The sequence below is a fragment of the Capricornis sumatraensis genome, chromosome 6 (genome assembly GCF_032405125.1).
Source record: "Capricornis sumatraensis isolate serow.1 chromosome 6, serow.2, whole genome shotgun sequence".
NCBI classification, from domain to species: domain Eukaryota; kingdom Metazoa; phylum Chordata; class Mammalia; order Artiodactyla; family Bovidae; genus Capricornis; species Capricornis sumatraensis.
Genome location: NC_091074.1, coordinates 59753629 through 59774375, shown reverse-complemented (window position 1 = coordinate 59774375; position 20747 = coordinate 59753629).

The window sequence follows — 20747 nt, the reverse complement described above, 5'->3', positions numbered from 1 at the left end:
GAGAACTACTTTAAGAGGTCAACAAGGACAGATCTTTCTAAGTTAGGCTTGAAACTTCCTTAGGCTTCTTAGGCTTGCTTCTGGTCAGTTCCACGTTGGAATGGCCATAGCCTAAGACCATATGTAAAACAGAACTCTTCAAGCAGTGCACTGGGCATACTGTGTAGCCACAAATAGGTCACAAATACATCGAGGATATTGTTCCCTTTGGGCTCTACTTGGGATTACCAGAGCATGCAGCTTGGTCACCACTGGCTATAAGTAGCCTCACTGATGTACCCGTATGGTCTACATAAATATTAAAGTATATTTTGAGTGCTTGAGTGAACAAGGTTGAAAAGCACTAATCTCAGCAGTTTTTCACTTCTGGAGTTTTATTAATGATCTCCATGCTCTGCCAATCCTATTCTGCTTCAACTTATTGGCAGCTACCTTGAAGTCATTCAAAATAAAGGAGTTGAGAAGGAAGGCTGTGTCAGCATGTGAAAGACCTGCCAAAGTATCAGAGGAGACAGATTTACCAAGTGATTTGTGCAGGCCTCCACATTTCCAGCTTGCCCTGTCTGCATTCTCAGAGCCTGTAGGGTGTCTTCCAAGCAAATGTCATGCAGATTCTGTTCCTGTAGCTCCATCTCCAGGGACTAACTTTGTATTTGTTGTGATGTAGCTATTGAATCAAAGACCCACAAAAACTGTGCTTAAGATAAAGAGGGGTCTACTTCCCTCTTACACGGCAGTTAGGATATAAGCCATGCAAGCATTTACAGTGTCCAGGGCCCACACTCCTTTTGCTCTGTTGCTCTTCCCCCTCAACACATGACCTCCATCTCCTGGTCCATCTCTAGCTCTTACCATCATATATCCAGCCTAGCCAGTTTCTTTAAAAAGGCATGATCCACACAGTATACTTGTCACTTTCATATTTTTTCCTTTAGCAAGAACTTGGTCACAGAACTATACCTGGGTATCAGGGGAGTTGGGAAATACAGTCTTTCGATGTGAAGTACATTTTTTTTAAAAAGGGAAATAACCCCAGATATTAGAGGAAAGTAGCTCTCTGCTATAATCCTTATGATTTTTCTCTCCTTGACTAGCATTTACAAATCTTAAAAATCTTCTATTAAGCTAGTGGAGTTTTCAATATCTTTTTGGGTTCTGTTAAGTTTTGCTTTATATATAGATAGAGTGCCTGATGACATTGTTCAGGAGACAGGGATCAAGACCATCCCCATGGAAAAGAAATGCAAAAAAGCAAAATGGCTGTCTGAGGAGGCCTTACAAATAGCTGTGAAAAGAAGAGAAGTGAAAAGCAAATGAGAAAAGGAAGGATACAAGCATCTGAATGTAGAGTTCCAAAGAATAGCAAGAAGAGATAAGAAAGCTTTCCTCAGCGATCAGTGCAAAGAAATAGAGGAAAAGAACAGAATGGGAAAGACTAGAGATCTCTTCAAGAAAATTAGAGATACCAAGGGAATATTTCATGCAAAGATAGGCTCGATAAAGGACAGAAATAGTATGGACCTAACAGAAGCAGAAGATATTAAGAAGAGGTGGCAAGAATACATAGAAGAACTATACAAAAAAGATCTTCATGATCAAGATAATCATGATGGTGTGATCACTCACCTAGAGCCAGACATCCTGGAATGTGAAGTTAAGTGGGCCTTAGAAAGCATCACTACAAACAAAGCTAGTGGAGGTGATGGAATTCCAGTGGAGCTGTTTCAAATCCTGAAAGATGATGCTGTGAAAGTGCTGCACTCAGTATGCCAGCAAATTTGGAAAACTCAACAGTGGCCACAGAACTGGAGAAAGTCAGTTTTCATTCCAATCCCAAAGAAAGGCAATGGCAAAGAATGCTCGAACTACCGCTCAATTACACTCATCTTACATGCGAGTAACGTAATGCTCAAAATTCTCCAAGCCAGGCTTCAGCAATATGCGAACCGTGAACTTCCGATGTTCAAGCTGGTTTTAGAAAAGGCAGAGGAACCGGAGATCAAATTGGCAACATCCACTGGATCATGGGAAAAGCAAGAGAGTTCCAGAAAAACATCTATTTCTGCTTAATTGACTATGCCAAAGCCTTTGACTGTGTGGATCACAATAAACGGTGGAAAATTCTTCAAGAGATGGGAATACCAGACCACCTGACCTGCCTCTTGAGAAACCTATATGCAGGTCAGGAAGCAACAGTTAGAACTGGACATGGAACAACAGACTGGTTCCAAATAGGAAAAGGAGTCCGTCAAGGCTGTATATTGTCACCCTGCTTATTTAACTTATATGCAGAGTACATCATGAGAAAAGCTGGGCTGGAAGAAGCACAAGCTGGAATCAAGATTGCCGAGAGAAATATCAATAACTTCAGATATGCAGATGACACCACCCTTATGGCAGAAAGTGAAGAGGAACTAAAAAGCCTCTTGATGAAAGTGAAATAGGAGAGTGAAAAAGTTGGCTTAAAGCTCAACATTAAGAAAACGAAGATCATGGCATCCGGTCCCATCACTTTATGGAAAATATATGGGGAAACAGTGGAAACAGTGTCAGACTTTGTTATTTTGGGTTCCAAAATCACTGCAGATGGTGATTGCAGTCATGAAATTAAAAGACGCTTACTCCCTGGTAGAAAAGTTATGACCAACCTAGATAGTATATTCAAAAACAGAGACATTACTTTGCCAACAAAGGTCTGTCTAGTCAAGGCTATGGTTTTTCCTGTGGTCATGTATGGATGTGAGAGTTGGACTGTGAAGAAAAGCTGAGTGCTGAAGAATTGATGCTTTTGAACTGTGGTATTGGAGAAGACTCTTGAGAGTCCCTTGGACTGCAAGGAGATCCAACCAGTCCATTCTGAAGGAGATCAGCCCTGGGATTTCTTTGGAAGGAATGATGCTAAAGCTGAAACTCCAGTACTTTGGCCACGTCATGTGAAGAGTTGATTCATTGGAAAAGACTCTGATGCTGGGAGGGATTGGGGGCAGGAGGAGAAGGGGACGACAGAGGATGAGATGGCTGGATGGCATCACTGACTTGATGGTCATGAGAGTGAGTGAACTCCGGGAGTTGGTGATGGACAGGGAGGCCTGGCGTGCTGCGATTCATGGGGTCACAAAGAGACGGACACGACTGAGTGACTGAACTGAATTGAACCGAACTGAAGCTATAGTTCAGGTACAGACAAAGTGAGAAATATATTTTCTGATGAAATTACCACTTACTAATATGCTTTGATCTTCTTTCTCTCTTATAATAACTTGTCAAATTCTATTTTGTCTAAAATAAACTTTTTTACCCCCTCCCCACTTCTTGTGGTTTACATTTGCTTTATATATATTTTTCTGTCATTTTACTTTCAATCATTTTAAGTTCCTTTATTTCTGAAATATGTCTCACAAACAGTATACAACAGAGTGTTTTATTGATAATCATCTTCTTAGTTTATTACAGTAATGTATTCATCTCCTGCTCTATGAGCATTTGCATTGTTTCGAGCTTTTTGCTGTTACAAATAGAGCTGCAATTTTTAGCCACTTGCTGATATCAACTTGTGATTTTTTTGGCAGATTGTTGGGACAGATCCTTAGAAACAGGACCCATGTGTACAAGGGTGGATGTATATGCGATTTTACTAGTCTCCTCCATGGAATTGGGAGCATTTTGTAAGACTCATCAGTAGTTAATGAGAATGTCTTCCTCTGCAACCTCCCAGCAACAGAAAACAAGACACTGTGGTATTTTTACCAGTTTGGTAGCTGCAAAGTATTATCTCAGTGTATTTTTATTACGACTGAAGTTTATCGTCTTGCTCTATGTTAAATAGTCATTTGCATTCATGTTCCCTAGGAACTATCAGGAACACCTTAAATTACAATTTTGGCCTTAAACTCTTTGGTCTTCACATTTAAATTCAAGCCTCAATATCAGGTGATTGAAGGCTGTAGTAATGGAGTCTCAGAGGAGCCTGTTTTCCTTTTATTTCATTCTGCTCTACCCAGAGATGAGGGTGAGACTGAAGTGAACTCATCTGTGGGATGGAGTTTGGCTGCCTCACTACCGTATCATTACTCCCTCGGGTGTGCCCTCAGTAGGGTTTCTGACCTGATCTCTCTTCTGTAGGTCCTGGTTTGCTTCCTCTCACTCATAGCTTGTTGTAAACAAGCCTTGAGGACCCCACGGATATGGACTTTGATGTCCATTTTATGTTATTTTGAAGCAATTTCTATTTTTATATCAAACCAATCGCTTCTTCCCCTCTATATCTGCCACTCAGCTATGGTTTTCTAAAGAATGTTTAAAAAACAAATTTATCCATCATTTTCATAGCTCCTGAGTTGTATTCTCACAAATATGAATGTTTGATTGACATATATTGCCTTCATTAGGTGATCAAGTTCACCAAGACTGGAACCGTGGCGTTTCTGTTCACCACTGCTCTCCCAGAGTCCAGCACAGGGCTGGACTAGTGGATGCTCCACAACAATTTCTGAATGAATATGAGCATCATAAAAACCTTGGAGATGAGTGGAACAGTGGAGACACTAGGGGTGGTGTCTAGAGTGAATTCAAATGCTGGGAACACAGCTCAGACAGGTCGGCAGCTCAGGAGAGGGGTGTTTGTGCCAGGAAACAATACTAAACGGAAGCAGTGGCTGATGCAGCAATTTGCAAGCAACAGAGATTGATTGAAAAAGTGAGTTAGCCATGCTTATTGACTGGAAATAAAATAATAAAGTTATTCCCATTGCCTATTTACTTACAAACTAGAGACAACGTGACAAGGAAGGAAAGCTGAATCAGGCATTGTTAAGGGACTAAAGAAGAAGACATTGAAAGAGCCACCTCACGAGTGACTGAACGAGAGGAAATCAGAGAGGCCAATGGCTTCTTCCTGCCAACGTGGTACAGTGAGGACTGGACTTATATTCCCCCAAAACACATTCTTAAAGAAATAGGCAACCAGAAAATAAATGATTTTTTTTTTCAGGCAGTTGACAACAAACAGTACAGGGCAATGGCCTTTGAGAAAGGAGACACAATAGGAAGAGGTCTGCTCTCACCCCACTTACTGCTTGCAGAGTGTTCCCAGGCCTCATCATGGGAAAGGGAAACCCAGGCAAGTCCTCCAGGTCTCCCTGAGTTTGGGAGATGGAGATGGGAGCTTTTGAAAGCCCAGGCAGCTAGAGCAGAGAGAAGAGAAGTACACAGAGCAGGAGCTCCAGAGATCTGCACACTAACCACCTCTTAAACATGTGGAGAAACTAGCCGAGGCCAGAGAGTGAACTACCAGAAAAGGAGCAGGCGGAGACAGCACCAGTGCTCACACAGACAGGCCTGGGATAGTTCCTATTGCTGCCCACAAGCAGGCAAACCCTGAAGCCCATGGGGGCTGGGCAAAGGACTCAACAGGCTGTCAGTTTCATCTTGGGGCAAAGTTAACACTACAATAAGGCTCCTCTAATCCCACTTTTACAAAGTAAAAAGAAGGCCTTAAAAAGATCCTAGAATTTCCAAGTAACCTACCTGGATCCCAGCACAAAGTTCACTGAAAGAATACCAAGCACCAAACAAGGAAAAATTTAAGGCATCTGGCATCCAATCAAAAATTATCAGACATAAAAGAAGCAGAAAAATATGATGCACAATGAATAGGAAAATCAACTTATTAAAAACGACCCCTAAGTAACAAAGACAATGGAATTAGGACCAAGTATATTAAAATAATTATGACTGTTACTTATATGTTGACGACAATAGAGAAAAACATAAGCACAGTAAGGAGAGTTATGGAAGATATTTTTAAAAAGACCCAGATTGAACTTCTAGGTGTGAAGGACACGAATCTGAGATGAAAAATATACAGGATGGAATTAAAATACACTAGGTACTGAAGAAGAAAATATCAGTGATTTTAAAGATATAGGAATAGAAACTGTCCAAAATGAAACACAGAGAAGAAAATGTATGAAAAATAATAAACACCACTCATAGGACAACTTTATGTATACCCAATACATGTGTAATTTTGACAGAACTTCTCTATATCTTGATTTTGGTTGTGGTTATATGATTTTATGTGTTCGCAAAACTTTCCAACTGTACACTAAAATTAGGGTGGCTTTATGAAACGTAAATGATAATTTAAAAAAAAAACAGGCAGAGAGAAGTGACCAGTAGCAAGGAACTGGACCCAGCTGGACTGGCAACATAATCTCGGGAGAGTTTGCAGTTGGTATGTCCTCATTCGTGTTCAGGGTTTACCTTTCACTACCTCAAGTGCAGAAAGACCAAAGTTCCCTATACTGGCTCTGCCTGTTTTTACAGTACAAACTTAGATATATCACGTAACCTCTTTCAGTTTAGATCAGTTGCTCAGTCATGTCCGACTTTTTGCAACCCCATGGACTGCAGGACGCCAGGCCTCCCTGTCCATCACCAGTTCCCAGAGTTTATCCAAACTCACATCCATTGAGTCAGTGATGCCATACAACCATCTCATCCTCTGTCGTCCCCTTCTCCTCCTGCCCTCAATCTTTCCCAGCATCAGGGTCTTTCCAAATGAGTCAGCTCTTCACATCAGGTGGCCAAAGTAGTGGAGTTTCAGCTTCAGCATCAGTCCTTCCAATCAACACTCAGGACTGATCTCCTTTAGGATGGACTGGTTGGATCTCCTTGCAGTCCAAGGGACTCTCAAGAGTCTTCTCCAACACCACAGTTCAAAAGCATCAATTCTTTGGCACTCAGCTTTCTTTATAGTCCAACTCTCATATTCATACACAACTACTGGAAAAACCATAGCCTTGAGTAGATTAACTTTTGTTGGCAAAGTAATGTCTCTGCTTTTGAATATGCTGTCCAGGTTGATCATAACTTTCCTTCCAAGGAGTAAGCATCTTTTAATTTCATGGCTGCAATCACCATCTGCAGTGATTTTGGAGCCCCCCAAAAATAAAGTCTGCCACTGTTTCCACTGATTCCCCATCTATTTGCCATGAAGTGATGGGACTAGATGCCAGGATCTTCGTTTTCTGAATTTTGAGTTTTAAGCCAACTTTTTCACTCTCCTCTTTCACTTTCATCAAGAGGCTCTTTAGTTCTTCTTTGTTTTCTGCCATGAGGGTGGTGTCATCTGCATATCTGAGGTTATTGATATTTCTCCCAGAAATCTTGATTCCAGCTTGTGCTTCCTCCAGCCCAGCATTTCTCATGATGTACTCTGTATATAAGTTAAATAAGCAGGGTGACAATATACAGCCTTGACGTACTCCTTTTCCTACTTGGAACCAGTCTGTTGTTCCATGTCCAGTTCTAACTGTTGCTTCCTGACCTGCATACAGATTTCTCAGGAGGCAGGTCAGGTGGTCTGGTATTCCCATATCTTTCAGAATTTTCTACAATTTATTAACCTCTTTGGGACTCATTTTACTCATCTTGAAAATGGGGATAACACTGATTCACTCACTCATGCATTTAGTCCTGCAGTGAACAATACTTATTGAGTGCTGACCACATGCCAGCCACTGTGCACTGGACAAAGGAATACAATGTTTGCCTTCAAGGTGCTTCATCACAAAAATCACAGAATAAATGAGAACAACAGAAATATTCAGAAGTCATCTGGTCTTACGTCAGGAAACTGATGTACAGAAAATAACTTACTGGAGGGTTTTGAGTTCACTGGTAGCAGAGTTGTGAATACAACACAAGTCTCCTTATGTAAAAATGCAGACCTATTGTTAAAAATATGGCTGAGGATAGAAATTTCCCCTAAAAAGGGGTATTTCCTCTTTAATCTTGTGGTGGAAACTTTAAATCAGTGGATACTTGCAGAAACCAGGCTTCTTCAATCATGATGATGATAATGATAACAATGATTTTACTTGAATTGGGTTTTCAAACCAATTTAACCAGGCATCTACATCTTTTAAAAGTAGGAATGTACATTAAAGTTGGGATGTTTTGTTTTCCTTAAAGAATGTCTTGCTGTATTGTTACTGAAATTCACCCTTTAAGGGAGCAACAGCCACTGAAGTATCTGCTTCTTCTAGTAGCAGGGGCCTCACTTTTGAGTGGTTACAGCCCTTGCCCAGCTAACCTCTTTTATTTATATCACCTTCTTGGCCTTTAAGAAATTATATATATGGGCTTCCCAAGTGGTAAGCCCACCTGGTAAAGAACCCACCTACCAATGTAGGAGATGTAAGGAGATGTGGGTTTGATCCCGGGGTCAGGAAGATCCCCTGGAGTAAGAAATGCCAACCCACTCCAGTATTCTTGCCTGGAGATCCCATGGACAGAGGAACCTGGTGAGCTACAGCACATAGGGTCACAAAGAGTCAGACATGATTGAAGTAACTGCATGCATGTACGTGTATATATATCTTAAATTTTATAAAATTACTTCCTAGTGACTGGTTTCAGTTATCACCCAGCACAGTTTATACTCAATCTTCCAGCGGTTTTGTAAGGCACCCATAGACACAGAGTATCAGTAATTCAGGCCCCAAGCCAGGCCGTAATAATATTCAGTGGTCAAGGAGTCTCACAGCAACTAGAGGCCTCTCTGACCACAGTCCATAGATACAGGATGTGAATCTTTATATATATTAATAAATAAATGCTAAGGGTATTGTTCTATTTTTTCAATTTTTAAATTAATTTTCAAAACTTGGATTTTACTTGCACTTCCCAATTCAGGAGCTCATATTGCAAGAGGTAATTTCTTGTGCCCTTTGCTGAAAGGCCTCCTCTTTGTGGCTTTGACTTGGAGTTCACTCTAGTTCCATAAATCTGCATTACAAGGCAGCCCATAAACACAGAAAGATACTACTAAGTCAAAGTGACTCTCAAGAACTAAGCTCTGCCTTTATTGGCACTAGAGAAGTGTTTAAACATTGTAAAAAATATATCTGTCCCTGTTCTCTGAAGTGTTTTGTGAAAGGATAAATTGAATTGTGCATTCGAGTTGATATGCCTTGTCTGGATAGCTAGCTGCACTCAGTGAGCTTCAAACCCCATCATTGGAACCAAATCAATTTTTCCCCATGCAAAAACATGTCCCCACAGCCTATGGGGTGAATTTATTTCTGGAAAAGTGACAGCTGAAGTGTCAGAGCAAGCTGAATGCCCAAGGTTGCATTTTCATAGCTGCAACCCACAGGGTTGGGATGCAAATCCAAGTCCAGTGTCTAGCCCTGGCCACAGACTCGACTGGCAGTCTTGGGTTGGCATGATGCCTTGGGTGAAGTGCAGAGGAAGTGCTTGTTGCACTGCCTTCAATTGTGTACTGGCTTGAATAGTGTCCTCCCAAATTCACAGCCACCTGGGAACCTGGATGTGATGAGTAAAGTTAAAATGAAGTCATCCTGGATTTATGTGTGTGCCTGTGTGCGTGTTCAGTTGTTCAGTCATGTCTGACTCTGCAACCCCATAGACTATAGCCCAGAAGGCTCCTCTGTCCATGGGATTCCACAGACAAGGATATTGGGAGTGGGTTGCCATTTCCTTCTCTGAGAATCTTCCTGGCCCAGGGATCTAACCTGAGTCTCCTGCATCTCCTCATTGGCAGGCGGATTCTTTACTACCCTACTACTTGGAAAGCTCATACTCGATTGTGATGGACGCTAAATCCAATGACAGTTGATGAACAACACAGGTTTGAACTTCGTGAGTTCCCTTATACATGGATTTCTTTCACTAAACACATTCTACAATACTACACAATCTGTTGTAGGTTGAATCAATGCAGAATCATGGATATAGAGGGTTGACTGTAAAGTTATATGTGGATTTTCACCTGCACAGGTCTGTGCTCCTAGCCCCCACATTGCTCAAGGGTCAGCTGTAGTGGTGTCCTTATAACAGAAGAGACACGGACACACAAAGAAGACACAACAGAGGAGAGAAGGCCATGTGCAGGTGGAGGCATGGTAAGCAGCCACAAGCCAGGGAACGCCAAGGATTGCGGGCACCGACCAGAAGCTGGGAAGAGGTAGGAAGGTTTCTTCCCCAAAGCCTTCAGAGGGAGCACGGCCCTGCTAGCACCGTGATTTTAGAGTTCTAGCCTCCAGAACTTTGGAAGACAAAGTTTCTATTGTTGAAATCACCCAGTTTGTAATGACTTTTAAGGCCAACCTAGGAAACTAATACGAATAGAATTGAAGGCTGCAGTCTAAAAGAGAAGAGTTGCAACACTGGGCTGGAGACAAGTTCAGGAGAAAATCAGGCCCTTCGAGCTTATGGGCTTATGACAGAGAGAATGAGGTAGAATCAAGAAAGATTTAGCAACACTCATTAGGACTGTGGGATTCCCAGGTGGTACAGTGAGAAAGAATCTGCCTGCAAATGCAGGAGACGCAGAGATGTGGGTTCAGTCTCTGGGTTAGGAAGATCCCCTGGGAAATGGCAACCCACTCCAGTATTCTTGCCTGGAAAATTCCATAGATAGAGAAGCCAGGCAGGATATAATCCATGGGCTCACAAAAAGTTGGACATGACTGAGCAACTGAGCACATCAGGACTGTAACATACAGCACAGAATAAATGACATAATATTATTCAAAAGCCAAAAACTGAAGATCAAGTATCTGAGATCATGATTTTCTTTTTATCACCATGGTGGTCTAAATTTGTGGATAGGATAATATCTCAGCCCTTATAGCCCATAAATCTATAAACCCACTTTATACAGCTGATAAGGAGAGAGAAAGAAAGGGAGAGATTAGGAGGAGAAAGAATGGAGAAAGGAGAGAGTGGCAGGGACATGTTTTCAGGGAATGATATGAATTATATTTAATGTGAGTCACACACTTCAGTCCCAGAGAAAACTCACAGTTAAAAGAACATAGTCCTTGTAATCAGAAGCAATTTAAAAATAACTCGTTTATTATATATCTCTTGAACACCAACAGATACATATATATATAACACCTGTGCTGCTAAGTCACTTCAGTCGTGTCCGACTCTGTGCGATCCCATAGACGGCAACCCACCAGGCTCCCTCGTCCCTGGGCTTCTCCAGGCAAGAACACTGGAGTGGGTTGCCATTGCCTTTTCCAATGCATGAAAGTGAAAAGTGAAAGTGAAGTCGCTCAGTCGTGTCCAACCCTCAGCGACCCCATGGACTGCAGCCCACCAGGCTCCTCCGTCCATGGGATTTTCCAGACAAGAGCACTGGAGTGGGGTGCCATTGCCTTCTCCAATAACACCTGTAATACTTGTTTAAAGCTCCTATGTCTTTTTCCCCGCTCTGAACACTGCCTTCACATGCCACAGTTGCTTTTCTCACTTGAGGTTCCTCCCAAGCCCTTCCTAATCTTCCATCTCTATGCCTCTTTCCATGCTCCTCTTTTCCCCTTTCTCCAGATTCCCAACTAGGACAATTTCAGAATCAGTTTATCACATCAGGACCTTTGCTGGGGTAGGAGGTTGAGGGTGCTGTGGGGAAGCGAACAGATTGAGCAGGTCAAGCCATCATCCTCTTGAGTAAGCAATGCCTTGAGGTAAGACTGGGATATCCAAAAATGAATAATTTTTACCACTCAATACAGGGTTGTGGGGGGAGGTGGCAGGCAGATTACGTTTTGAAATTTTAGCCTATACTTTTTGCTGCCATATTCTGCTACCCTAATTCTTTTTTCCCCACATTCCCCAGTTCAGGGTAGAGTTGTCTTAGCAGAAATACAAGGAGAAATAAATATACAGTGCTCAGCTTTTGAGCTTCAAAATATAGGTTATAAATTGTGATAGAGACATTAGCTTAAAAGAAAAGGTTTTAATCTTTGCCACTAGAAAAGTAGATATTCAAATGCATGACATAATAGTGTGTCTAATCCTGTCTCCAAGGTGATAAAGGTCTGGACTTGATGGGATGGGGGTGGGAGAGTCAAAAGCAAAGCAAAGGAGTAGGACACTGGGGACTGTGTCTCGGTGCTCCTCCACCTAGGACTTGTCCTGTGTAGCCTTGGGGCCTGGGGTCAGGTCCCTGTAGCTAACTTTGCCTACAGGAGCTGTTCTAGCGAGCGGGCACAGACTCATACAGTGGTGGCATCCTGTGACAAATGACAAGCTTCCTCTGCTAGTCTTCCCACTTTCTGCCTCAAGGCTATATGCAATGATGTAAGAGAACCAGAATTATAGGGAAATTAAACCTCCAGGGTTAATGTTCGCCCACTCGGGTGGGAATGTGGCAGGGGCGAAGAGGCAGAGCCAGAGAAGGGACCCTGAGGGTTTCTCTTTCAGTTTTGCACCTTAAGCATTTCACTTGCCCCAACCTTATTCTGGCCACACTTAGCTCTGTCTCTAGATCCCCGTCTTTTTATATCTAGCAGTAGTTAAGGTGCTCCAGTGTCATCAGCTTCAAGGCACCATGCTTTCTCTCATTTCCCTGACATTCTGCCCACACCTATGGAAATAAGTCATCTTCAGCATTATTTTGGTGGGACAATCTGCCCCCATGAATGGCCCTGTGTTCCTATCATTTTTTAAAAGTGCTATTCAGATGATGAGCTTTCTCAGCATCTTGTCTTGATCAGCTGAGATGCACTACTTCTGTCCTTCATGAAAGGCTGATGCTTGTATTGTCTCTAAGTTCTGTCTTGAAGAATTCATATCCTATTGTAGGACAGACAATCATAAAAATGACTAAGCACAGCATGAGTTCAGCAAATTAAGGAATGTTCAATCTTCCCAAATCAAGGTTGTTGTTTTTATCTCTACCACAGAGTATAAACTTCTGTTTTAATCTTAGGCAAATACTTTTAAAAGCAAGCTATATTTGATTAGGGGGAGAAAAAGGAAGAAAAGAATTAACATTAGCCACTGTGGGATCCATTTTCTGTACTTGCTCTTATTAGTAAGCAGTCCAAGTAATTTCTTCCAAGGATGATTGATTTTAATTTTATTCATAAAGTTTGAGCTTTTATTATGATTCCTTATGAGGCTTTTTTTTTAATGGAGAAATAGTACTGTAAAGTTCATAGTCCCTAAATGAGACATCACTCCAAATAGGAAACAAGATTAAACTTGACAAGCTTCTCCCCCAGAGTGGTTTGCTCTTGTTTTCATACAGATGTAAAAATTATGTTTTGGGAATCGCACACAAACATCAATAGAGCAAGTTCCATGATGTGATGATTAGAATAAAGTTAAGAATTCTTTTCGCTTTCAATCTTAAATATACTGTGAGCAATTTAGAAGCGCCAGATTAGCTTATATGCATTTTGACTCTCACGGGAAAAAGAAACCTAAATAATGAACAGATTATAAACTGAAGTAGGTAAACATGATAACACTTAATTGAAAAGGAGACAGTCTCTCTGGGCGGCCACTAATCTTGTGACAGTACCAGGCAGGTCCTCCAGTTCCTGGAGGTAATACAGGACGAGGAAGGAGCCCAGATCCTCTGAGCCTACATTTCTTCTACTTCTCCTTCTTAAGCTTCTTAATAATTGCCTTCCTCAGCTTTCCATAGTTGGCTCTAGCAGTAAATGAATTCGTTAACTTTGATCAGGAATATATCTGAACCCTAGCCTTTCAAGTAGTAGGAACAGAAATTGTCTGGCAATATCCTGCAAATCAGGCTGTAAGCTACTCTGGGGCTGAATCTCTAAGTGCTGACAACCATCCTCAGAGGGAGTAAGACCAGCATGAGCGGTGGGGAGTGAGAGCCTGGCGACATGATGCTCTGGGTTCCTGAATCATTAATGACACAAACCCCAACCCTGGACATTTTGAAAGCTAACAATTCTCCTATTGACCTAAGCCATTTTCATCACTTTTCTGTAACTTCCAAGTGGTAGAATCCTGACTATCTCAAAGGAGATTTTAGTTGGAAATTAGCTTATTCACTCAATGGTAGAGCTATGTCTCAAGTATGCCTGCTTCTTCCAAGTACACCATTGAGGCTATTGGGTTCAATGTCAGGCCCTATTTTCAGAGAGCTTTTTCCTATGGGTACAATAGTAAAGTAGTCCCCAAAATCTGACATGAAGGTATTCCTTGAGACTAAGATATAAACTCAAAACACACTGGGCCAGCATAGAAAAGAGTTTATATTTGAGATTATTTTCAATATTGAATTGGAGTTAACCCAACTGTAAAGGCAAAAGCAGAAAAACAGAGATGGAAGGAGAGGTAGGGATTGGAAGTGCATTCTTTAATGTACATCAAAATCCCTGAGGATCTTATTAAAATACACAATCTGATTCAGTGGGTATGGGGTAGGGCCCAAGATTTTGCATTTCTAACAAGCTTCTAACAAAGGATAGAAACGGTATGGACCTAACAGAAGCAGAAGATATTAAGAAAAAGAAGCAAGAATACACAGAAGAACTATACAAAAAGATCCTAATGACCCAGATAATCACAATGGTGGGATCACCCGCCTTGAGCCAGACGTACTGGAGTCTGAAGTCAAGTGGGCCTTAGGAAGCATCACTACAAATAAAGCTAGTGGAGATGATAAAATTCCAGCTGAGCTATTTCAAAACCTAAAAGATGATGCTGTGAAAGTGCTGCACTCAATATGCCAGCAAATTTGGAAAACTCAGCAGTGGCCACAGGACTGGAAAAGGTCAGTTCTCATTCCAATTCCAAAGAAAGGCAATGCCAAAGAATGCTCAGACTACCACATAATTGTACTCATTTCACAGGCTTGCAAAGCAATGCTCAAAATTTTCCAAACCAGGCTTCAACAGTATGTGAACCAAAAACTTCCAGATGTTCAATCTGGATTTAGAAAAGGCAAATTGCCAACATCCATTGGATCATAGAAAAACCAAAGAGTTCCAGAAAAACATCTACTTCTGCTTTATTGTCTATACCAAAGCTTTTGACTGTGTGGATCACAACAAACTGTGGAAAATTCTTAAAGAGATGGGAGTACCAGACTACCTTACCTGCCTCCTGAGAAATCTGTATGCAGGTCAAGAAGCAACAGTTAGAAACAGACATGGAACAACAGACTGGTTCCAAACTGAGAAAGGAGTATGTCAAGCCTGTATACTGTCACCCAGCTTATTTCACTTATATGCAGAGTTGCTGCTGCTACTGCTACTGCTAAGTCGCTTCAGTCGTGTCCAACTCTGTGTGACCCCACAGACGGTAGCCCACCAGGCTCCCCTGTCCCTGGGATTCTCCAGGCAAGAACACTGGAGTGGATTGCCATTTCCTTCTCCAATGCATGAAAGTGAAAGTGAAGTCGCTCAGTCGTGTCCAACTCTTAGCGACCCCATGGACTGCAGCCTACCAGGCTCCTCCATCCATGGGATTTTCCAGGAAAGAGTACTGGAGTGAGTTGCCATTGCCTTCTCTCATATGCAGAGTACATCATACAGAATCCTGGGCTGAATGAAGCACAAGCTGGATTCAAGATTTCTGGGAGAAATATCAATAACCTCAGATATGCAGATGACACCACCCTTATGGCAGAAAGCAAAGAGGAACTAAAGAGCCTTCTGATGAGGATGAAAGAGGAAAGTGAAAAAGCTGACTTAAAACTGAACATTCAAAAAACTAAGATCATGGGATCCAGTCCCATCACTTCATGGCAAATAGAGGGGGAACAATGGAAACAGTGACAGACTTTATTTTCTTGGGCTCCAAAATCACTGCAGATGATGAATGCAGCCATGAAATTAAAAGATGCTTGTTCTTTGGAAGAAAAGCTATGACCAACCTAGACAGCATATTAAAAAGCAGAGACAATACTTTGCCAACAAAGGTCTGTCTAGTCAAAGCTATGATTTTTCTGGTAGTCATGTATGTATGCGAGAGTTGGATCATAAAGAAAGCTGAGAACTGAAGAACTGGTGTTGGAGAAGACTGTTGAGAGTCCCTTGGACAGCAAGGAGATCCAACCAGGCAAGTGTAAAGGAAATCAGTTCTGAATATTCATTGGAACGACAAATGTTGAAGCTGAAGCTCTAATACTTTGGCCACCTGATACGAAGAGCTGACTCATTTGAAAAGACCATGATGATGCTGGGAAAGATTGAGGGCAGAAGGAGAAGGGGATGACAGAGGATGAGATGGTTGGATGGCATCACGGATTCGATGGAAATGAGTTTGAGCAAGCTCAGGGAGTTGGTGATAGACAGGGAAGCCTGGCATGCTACCATCCATGGGGTTGCAAAGAGCTAGACATGACTGAGTGACTGAACTGAACTGAAAAAGCTTCCAGGCAACACCCATGCTGCTGGTCCCTAAACCATACTTTGAGTAGTGAGTTGCTTCAGCATGATTCAAAAAATAATAATAGTCTAAAGAAAAGACTAACAATGATGACAACAAAAGTAATAATCCTTCATTGATGTTATTATCATATCTAAAGAAAGAATATATCAATCAGAAGGATAGGGAGGAAAGTCAGCAGGAATAATATAGAGACAAAAGAGACTCAGAAAAGGAAAAAAGTCAGAATAGTAATGTCTGAAAAAGTACAGAATCTTGGCAAGAAGAGATCCACTTTGTAGTTAATCCCTGTTGTGAATATAGATGTTCAGTTCAGTTCTGGGCTCTAAATTTCTAGTGACATTAAACTTTTTCATTCCCTATTTGTGAAGCAACCTTTTAAATTTTATTTGCCTCTTTGTATGACTTTTCTATAGGAAGAAAATAGACTCTCCAGGTTAAGATGAATAATCTACTCCTCATGCGAGTTATGTTGTTCCTTGTAAAATATTAAGTTTTCATTATGTTATAAATAGGACTTCCGTGGTGGCTCAGATGGTAAAGAATCTGCCTGCAATGCAGGAGATCTGGGTTTGATCCCTGGGTTGGGAAGATCCCCTGGAGGAGGGCATGGCAACCCATTCCAGTGTTCTTGCCTGGAGAAACCCATGGACAGAGGAGCCTAGTGGGCTACAGTTCATGAGGTTGCAAAGAGTGTGACATAACTGAGTGACTAAACCACAGTGCATGTTATAAAAGCCTCCGTGAGTTTAGTTTGTGTGACTCAGCATCACTACATCCAGTTGTATTTTCAGCATTGATGAGCTGGAGTTTTTGATTCTCCAACTGAATAAAATAAACAAAACTGAGGGTGTTTAAATCATCATGTTGAAGTGCCACCACTTGAGGTCTATTGGCAAGAACATCCACTCCCCACCCACATCAGAGATTGTCAGGTACTTTTTTGAAATTTAACACATCCCATAAGATAGTGGGTCAGAGTATTGATCTTTAATTTGTTAACTGGTGTCATTCTGTGATTTTCTTTTCTTTTAATATAATTATTGGTTGTTGTTATTTTTTTAAAATCATCAAGTAGATCCTGATATTGGAAATAGCCCTTATCCGTCTTCCCTGTTCTCTCTTGATGGCTTGGAGTGCAGGGGAGGAGGGGAGGTCACTGCTTTATCTGCATTTGCTTTTCTTTAGTTTCAGGACATTGTCTTATTCACTATCCCACTGTACTTTATCCCCCAGTTATTATTTTCATTCTTCCTTTTCTATTCTCAACAAAACAGGAGTGTTGTTTGAAAACATTTCTATATAATTGGTTATGTGTATTATATTAGGAGGCCAGTCAAATTCACTTTTTCCATTAATAAACCTCATATCAGCACGTCACACACAATTAGGTACTGTTAGAAATGGATGTGTTCGCTGTTTGAAAAGCAGACACACTTTGGCTGATAGTGGTCTCTGAGCTTCTTGGTTTTGTGTCCACACTAATATTGTTCTTTAAACTGAGCTGCCTTGGTGGCATCTTGTCAAATGATTCACCAAGGAATACAAAAGGGGATGGGATGGCCTTCAAATCACTCTTATGTTAGTTGACTATTTAATCTTCTATGCAACCACAAAACCAAATTAGTTTAGACACCAATGATATGTTCCTCTATTAATTTATGAAAATAAGAGGAGCAAAAATTGGGAAGATGGGTGGAAAAGATAATGGTTTGTTATAGGGTCTCTCAGGAGAAAATAAGAAAGGATCAGCAATTTATTTTCAGTTTTGTAGGATTATTGGTTTTTGACTTTGATGTGGTTCAACAGTTTAATTTCAGGTATACAAACCTGCCATCTTGTGAAAATGTAACTCAGCTTTCATCATATGCACACCATTGAGGCATCTGCTGTTGACTTCGTTCCTCCCCAAACACTAGAGAAGCTAAACATGAGTTATCTGAATTTTCTGTGTCTCTTAGGAACTAAGCCAAGTTTGTATAAAACATTTCAGACATCTGAATTTTTGTCCACAAACCAAAACTTTGGGCTGCATTTTAAATGTCATTCTTTCTTATTCCACATCTACTCATTTCATTTTTTTCTATATGCATGCATAATCCATTTAAAAATAAGATTTCTTCTGGTTTATGACATTCTTAATTTGACAGAATATTAATTGTTAAACCTTACTGTCTACTAACTGTATCTTTAAAAAGAACAAAGAAAAATATTTCATTAAATGACTAAATACATTTTTCATGCTTGTTAAGTTCTTACTAGATCAGACCTTCTTCACTGGAAGGTCTTAAAGAGGTATTATAGTAACTGAATTTCCATTCCAACACCTCAGGTGATTGAAAAGTGCTCAAACCAATGACTCTGAATGGAGGGATTTGGAAACACCAGTTTCTATTCCTCAAGGATGGCAAAGTTCAGAATAAAAATCTCCAGCAACAAAGCAGGGAGTTTCCTCCTATAAACTTCCTGTGGATTCTTCCTACTTTAGGTAAAGAGTTAACCTAACTTTAAGACATATACCAACTCTTGACTACTAAAATCTTTAATTGGTTTTTATCCCTCAGTCCTGTCCTTGGGTGTCCTCTTTGTGTCCACTGCTCATGTACCTCAAGGCCTGTTTCCTTTACACCTCATGTCCACTTGCTCAGTGCAACCCTCCTTAGCCCTGAAGTGTAGATTCCCTAAAGGAAGCTAAGATTTCTATTTTGTTCCTGATCCTGCAGAGCAAAGTGACACTGTGGTCTGTCCTGCTTACATGGTCACAAGTGAGAAGTGAACAAAAGCCTCTCTGATCTTGGATTTCCCCTGGATTTATCTATACTACCTCCCTGCTATAGAACTGAGGCCAACATATCTCACAACCTGTTTCACGACCTCCAATTTTTCCTTCCCATAATTCATTGAGACTGGTAGGAGCTAGAAGTGTCCCTTTACCTTACCTTATACCTGGAATTTTCTGGGTTCGATCCCTGGGTTGGGAAGATCCCCTGGAGGAGGGCATGGCAACCCACTCCAGTATTCTTGCTTGGGGAATCCCCATGAACAGAGAAGCCTGGCAAGCTATAGTCCATAGGGCCACAAAGAGTCGAATATGACTGAGTGGCTAAGCACATAGCTTATAAAAGGGCTCCATGATTAAGCCAGCCTCAGGTGCTAATGAGAACATAAAGGAATTTAGAAAATCCAACTGGTCATCTTGCAAAGCTCACAGAAAATATTCTAATTTCCTAGCAAAAGAGGAATCCACTTTTCTTATACATCACTAAAGCTGACTGTTTTGACTGGTATAGAGACCCCAGGGCAATTTAACTTGGGTGGACAAATACACTTGGAAACTTAAAAGAATGTTATCCTATTATATTAATATCCTTGAAGCCAAGCTCAGTGCCTCACTGCATGTTTGTTGAGTGACTATATGACAGTGAACCATTAGCCATTGTGAGCATGGCACTGGAGATACGAATTGCTAGAACCCACATCTCTTCAAGACCTTGGAATCTATTTGGGGAAACAGCTGATAAAATGCCACCTGAACTAGGCAATAGGTGTTTCTTAAAATTAATATTCATATGAATTTCCTGGGGTTCTTTCAGACTGCAGCATATGATTCAGCAGATCTGGAGCGGGGCCAGAGAATCTGCACTTCTAACAAAGCTTGCATAGTGACGCTGTGAGCATGTGGACCTCATCTGGGGAAACAGTTAAAGCGGGGGAGGGAAAGAAAGGCTTCACAGGGAAAGACAGAATCAAGCTAAGACCTAAACAGTAAATACAACAGAAAGAAGCAGAGGATGCACAGAGAGAAGGGAGGAGAGGGAGAGAGACAGCATCAGAGACAGAGAAGCATAAAGATAGACAGAAGAGAATGAAAAAGGCAGCCTAGATAGGAGTGATGTTGTGAACAACTGTTGGCTGGCAGGACTACCTCCAACATGCCTAAGGGTTGGTGAACAGATTAATGGAGAAGAGGGTTGGTGATGGGACTAGGAAAGAGGGCGGGAAAACAGGTAGAAATCAGATTCCACACAACTCGTGAACGGGCTGAAAGTCACAAGCTGACTCTGCCAGCAGGGCCATTGTCAGACTGAAGGCCATCAGTAGGTTTGGAGGCCTTAACAATATTTGGACAATATTGACCTGATACAGACAGAACCCATACTGGGAAACCTTGTTATTAACGACTTCTTCCTCCACCAAGCTAAGGAAATAGGTTTCCATCAGTCCCATAAAAAAAAAAAAAAAAAAAGGAAACAAGGTTGTTATGTTTCTTCGACATTGACCAGCCTTTCCCACTCCCAGGCGACCACAGGGCTTCAGGAAATTAACTGCATCTTGAAGTCATGGTGATAGCCAGGCCCCATAAATCCATTCCTGGTGCTTCTATGCTATCTCTTCATCTTAAACACAGAGAAGACAGACAGGAGGGGAGGGAGAAGCGAGCCTGGAGTAGAGTTCTCTGCAGGGAAGTAACTATACAGTGCTGAACTTGAAAATCTAAATTCAGTCCACTTTAATCAAAACGCAGGAAGCACAAGTCATTTTTCCTACCCAGT